General features: G+C 37.3%; 1 non-coding gene across 1 annotated transcript; it reads right to left on the bottom strand.

The window, feature by feature from the left end:
- Positions 1-2309: 2309 nt before the first annotated feature.
- LOC141589384 (small nucleolar RNA R71) lies at positions 2310-2416 on the bottom strand. Its single transcript, XR_012520326.1, has one exon. It is a non-coding gene; the product is annotated as a small nucleolar RNA R71 (small nucleolar RNA).
- Between the last annotated feature and the right edge of the window lie 3382 nt (positions 2417-5798).

Raw genomic sequence — 5798 nt, 5'->3', positions numbered from 1 at the left:
CTCAACACCATTCATCCACCATTAAACTCCTGCGCCTCCATTCAACATCATCCCCGAACTCCATTCCACTCCGCACACAAACAACATCGTCCACCACGACAACAGACAACTAACCACCATTGACAAACCCATCATCATCTTCCACCACCATTCACCATGACCATTTCATCAATCACCATGTAGACAAATTCGACAAACACCAACAGCAACAACCCCATCAGCAGCTATCACGGTTCAATGCCGAACCCGACTTGGTCATCATCAATCAAATCCGACAATAAACTCAAATGCCACCAATTCCTCAACCGTGAGCAGCCTCGCATCAGCCCGACTTCAATCGACCACCATTGTTGAACCACCATTGAAGCAGCAACAACATCGACAAACACCAATTCAATCGGCCGCCAATTTGATTTGCAACAAGTCACGCCACCGTCGTCCACCGCATCCAACTCCACCATCGTTCTCAGTTCAACAACCGAGTCACACCAGCACACCGGACTTCAGTTATCGAAAACCAGTTCCGATTTGTCTCGCCGTGCCGAAGTCGACACCTGCGTCGTCGTCTGGTTGTGGTTTGGATTTGATTGACCCGATTGATTTGTAATTATCTGAGTATTGAAGAGAACAAAGAGAGTGACAATCTTGCCCTTTGCTTTCACTCTTTTTGGGGAGTTTAAGTGAAGGGTGGTTTTGTCTTTTAATATATTTTTTATTGAGGGAATAAAACCCTCGACCCACAATTTGAAACGCACGCCACTTTAGAGTAGAAAGCAGTAGTTAAGAAAACAGTAGCTCTCTAAATAAAACCCCTCTTATTTCTCCTCCTTATTAGTTTAATTAGATATTAATTTTGTTCATCAATTCGGTTCAAGGTTTAATCTTTTTGTATTCAAGTTATAGATCTATCCCATTTATGCAATCTCCTTTCATATGGTACAATTTTCTCATCTCTTTTTTATTGTTCTTATCATTTTCATTTTATTATTTATGTTAGTCTTACTTGTTAATTCAATCCAAGTTTGTTATTTTATTAGTTTAATTATGTTTATTACATATTTATTATTAGTGGGTAGCTTAATTATTGTGTCCTTAATTATGTTGGAGTAGATTATTTGTTAGGGGGAAGGGATTAGTGTATTAAATTGGATTTCATTTAATGGGTAGTCATTATTATCGTTAATCGTTAAGTCATTTGTGTTAATTTGTCACTTAATTGGTACTTTAATGTGTTGTGTAACCCTAATGACGATTAGTGTTATTTGACCTTGTTATTGAGTCGATGTGGGACACCCGAGACTTGATTAGGCGCAATTAGGATGAGACCGTTTCTTATTATTGTCACGAGAGTGAGTAATAGGGTGGTTGGGTACTTAGTGACTCGAGAGAGTATTAAGACCTCGAATTAACACTTATACTTTGTCGATTAATGAATCTTTAAACCCCATTGAGAACTCAATTAGATACATGAACCCCCTTAATCTCCCTAACTCCCTTAATTAGTAATTTTATATCTACTTTCATTGTTTACTTGTTAGTTATTCATTCATTTCTTGTTTTAGTTACTTTTAGAATATTTTCAACATCAATCTCATTGACCGACTAGACTAAAACTAAACATTAGACTTGCAGCCTAACCCCACCATCCTTGTGGTTCGACCCCGATTTATACTACTTAAATTGGGTTACTTTACAAATAGTTTTTGGTACCGGAAGTGACGGCAAAAACCGGTTATCAAAATGGCGCCGTTGCCGGGGATGGTGCTTTGTTAGATATAAGTCTTAGTTTAGTTTTGGGATTAGTCATTTTATAGCTTTTGAAAAAAAAATGAATATTTGAAAAAGAAAAAAAAAATATATTGTTTGTTTACTTGCATCTTTAGTTATAGTTGTTAGTCACTTGCATTTAGAGTCTTGCATTTAGTGTCTTGTATTCAATAATGTCTTTATCCATGTCTTTACGTGATCATAGTAGACCCGATCCGAAATTGTTTGCCTCTCCTATTGATATTGGAGAGGATGTGGAGCTTGACTTGCATCCGGATTGGGTTGAAATTTTTCAAAAAGATGTGTTTCTTGGTCTACCAAATGAGAATGTGTTGGACCATTTGGAGAAGTTTAATAGAAAATGCATTTTGGTGAAGAAGAATGGTGTGTCCGAACATGTTGTAAAACTCATGCTCTTTCCCCTTACTCTTGGGGATAGAGCCGAAAGATGGTTATATTCTCACTTTCCTAGCACATTTTCTACTTGGGATGACCTTGCCCAAGCCTTTCTTACCAAATATTTTCCACCTTCTAAAACCGCCAAACTAAGAAATGAGATCTTTACTTTTCATCAAGGCGAGTTTGAGAATGTAAGTGAGGCTTGGGAAAGGTTAAATGAACTTTTGAGAGCTTGCCCTCATCATGGGATCCCAATTTGGCTAATCACACAAACTTTCTTTAACAATTTGCATCATGCCGTTAAAGATTTGATAAATGCATCGGCCGGAGGTGCCTTTGATAGTTTGGGTGATGATGAGGCAAGATCTTTACTTGAGAAAGTGGCTATGACGGATGCTAATTATGGGTTTGGGAGAGTGACACGATTGATTGAACCACAAGTTGAGGTTGATTCTCCCTCTTATGTTCAAAATGTTCAACAAAATCGTGTTAATCCTCCCTCCATAATTGAGAATGATGTGCATGCATTTTCATTTTCATATTCTTGTGATACATGTGGTTATTTGGGAAATGATTCTTGTGCTTGTTCTTTATATGCATCCCCACCTCCCATGTTGATGAATGTGATGAATAATGAAGATAGTATGCACAATGTTCAACCATACCATGCTCCCTTTCACCCAATGGATTATATGCATGTTTCTTCATCAAATTATGTGTCATGTGGTGGTTTTGAAGATAGTTTTGACTTGTGCCCTTCCTATACTATCCAAGCCCCAATGAATGATTGTTTGATAAGTGATGTTGATAACTTGCATTTCTTTGATCCCTCTTGTGCACCACTTTATTCTCCATCTCATTACGATGCGCCAAACATTCTCCTTAATCAAATTTCACCTCCCTTGAATGTGAATGTTATGCATGAGTTAACATCTTCTTATGAATCTTGTGGTGATTTAGGATATGACTCAAATGCTTGTCTTCCTTATTCATACTCACCCCTTGTGAACATGAATGTGATAAATGATGTTAATAATGATATGCATGATGTTCCCTCTTATCATTCTTCCCTTCTTCCGATGAATGTGTGTGACATGCAAGCCTTTTCATTTAATTGCGAACCATGTGGTAGTTTTGGAGATAATATTGATGTGTGTCTCTCTTCTTTTCCCCAAACCCCCATGGATGATTATATGGTGAATGATGTTGATGATTTGCATGTCTTTAACACTTCTTATGAACCACCTCACCATTTTTCAAGACAACTTTCACACTCCTTATGCCAACCTACACCACACCATGTGAATTCCAAATTATCTAGTAATGGGTGTGAGGTCGAGGTTATGATGTTTGAATGTGATTATGGATTGATTGAGGCAAATTGTTTACTTGAAGAGAAAGTTGTGGAGCAATTGTATTTGAATGAGTTGGAGTGCGTATCATTTGAGGTTGATCATGAGTCATTGGGAAGAGAGTATGTCAAGAGAATGATTCTTGAGTTAGAAAGGAAAAATGATGTCAAAGATTGTGAGGAATTTGAGATTGTTGATGAGCCTTATGATGAAGAGTTTATAGGCTTGACTTACAACAATCTTGATGTTGATTTAGATGAGAACCTTGTGCTTGAGGAGATTGGAACACCCACCCTTCTTTGTGTTGATGATTTTATCGGCGAGAAAACTCCTTGGGATGAGTATGCAACTATTGATATTTCTTATGAGGAGGAGAGTGTGGATCTTTGGGATAGATGGGATTATGAGGTTGACTTCTTTGAAGAACCCATTTTGGAGAAATTTGAGGCTTGCTTTTGTGTTGATGATGAGTTCTTTTCATCTACCGATCATTTAGACCTCATTTCTCTTACCCCTTTACTTGAATATGTGGTTGTTGAGTATGATTGTGATGATCTTTTCAATGAGGGTGATTTGTCTCTTGATGATTGCTTGATGGAGAAATTTGAGAATGAAGACATAATCACCACTCTTGGGGAAGATGTGAAAAAGGATTGTGATGATATGCATGACTTGAAGAGTTTACCTCTTGTACCTTTGGAATAAAATGATAAGGTTTGGGGTGAGTATGACACATTTGGTGTGCTCACCTTTTCTTACAAATTGCTTATGACTCATCTTGTCTCTTATGAATGCCATTTGTCATGCTTGTTGCTCTTCATTGCATATAACCATTTTGTTGAAAATTGGTCATCTTCTTTTGATAAGTTAATGAGATCTTTGATGGGATTTTTAAATAACTCACTTGTTGTGTTTGATTGTAGGTTTGGCAGTTTCCTTAAAACCGCGCTTCTTGGGAGGCAACCCAAGCTCTTTAATGCATTCTTTTTCGTTTTGATAAATTTTTCTAAAACCCAAAAACATGTTCTTTTCTTTGAAAAAAATTAAAAAACCAAAAACATGTATTTAATTTCCGAATTTCCTCCACACATTTATTTCCATTGGAAATTATGTAAATAAATGAGTGCGGGGAGGAAATTTTATTATTTAAAAATACAAAAACATGTCTTTTATTTTTCCTATTTCTTCCCTACATTTCGTTCCATCGAGGACGATGTAAATTTCAAGTGTGGGAAGGGAAATATCCACTTTGTGCATATTGTTTATATTTGTATATATTTGCTTGTTCATTTGAGAAAATTGCAAAAAATGACTAAAAATTGAAAATTTTCAAAAATTACAAAAATATTGCATTGTATATATATATGTTTGTCTAACAAGTGGCGCAGGCACATACAGGACATTTGAGGCATTAGGAGTCTAGAAGACCGCTCGGTTTAATCTTTCCTATCTCTTTCTCCTTTACTATTCTTTTCCTTTATATTGTTGGATATATGGAGGAGGATGGGCTATGTTGATGAGGATGTTCCATTTTGGAATTTGGTGTGTGTTGCTTACGTGCTGCTAGGTTTAGACAATTGTTGCATGTTTATTTATGTTGCTAGTACTTAGAAATGCATTTCGTATCTTGTGAATATGTGTTTGTTGCTTTATTTACATTTTGCATCAAGTTTGTACATATTTTAAAACAAAATGTGGTCTAGAAAAGGAGCATGATACCCTCAATGATAATATTGTCTTGGCCGTGTCTTCCCCCTCCCATTGGCTTGCATCTTGTGGCTTCCTCGTTATATACGGGAAATGAGGCTTGAAAGAAAAGTGTTGACCGCCTTGTGAGACCAAGAGGACCGTAGGCTAGGCCTTGACTTCGACCTAACTACATACATGTGAGGTTTAGAGCCTCCTATGGGTCGGTACATTCATACCCGACCCCCGCTTAGGATTGTGAGTAGGTCTCCTCGCGAGACGTGTCATGTTCATACGCATAAACGTGTCATTCGGCCCTTAGACCATGAGGTGTTCATTTTTGTGCACAATTTTGAAACAAACTCGTTGCATATACTTGTTTTAACCTCACATTGCCAAACTAAGCTTTGTTTCTACCCTCTAGATTAGGACAACCTTTTGTTTAACCCCCTTGAGCCTTGCCTTTTCATTTGGAACCTACTATATCAACTACATTCCAAAAACATCCTTCCCCGATCAAGAAGTTGTCATGGTTGTGGTTGCATGAGTTGGGAGTATTGAGTCCTAATTTGGTGAAGTTGAGCTCACTTCACT

This window comes from Silene latifolia, chromosome 6, assembly GCF_048544455.1.
Source record: "Silene latifolia isolate original U9 population chromosome 6, ASM4854445v1, whole genome shotgun sequence".
Classification (NCBI taxonomy): Eukaryota; Viridiplantae; Streptophyta; class Magnoliopsida; order Caryophyllales; family Caryophyllaceae; genus Silene; species Silene latifolia.
Note: the sequence above shows the minus strand (reverse complement) of the source record. Positions and strands in the feature narration are given on the sequence as shown.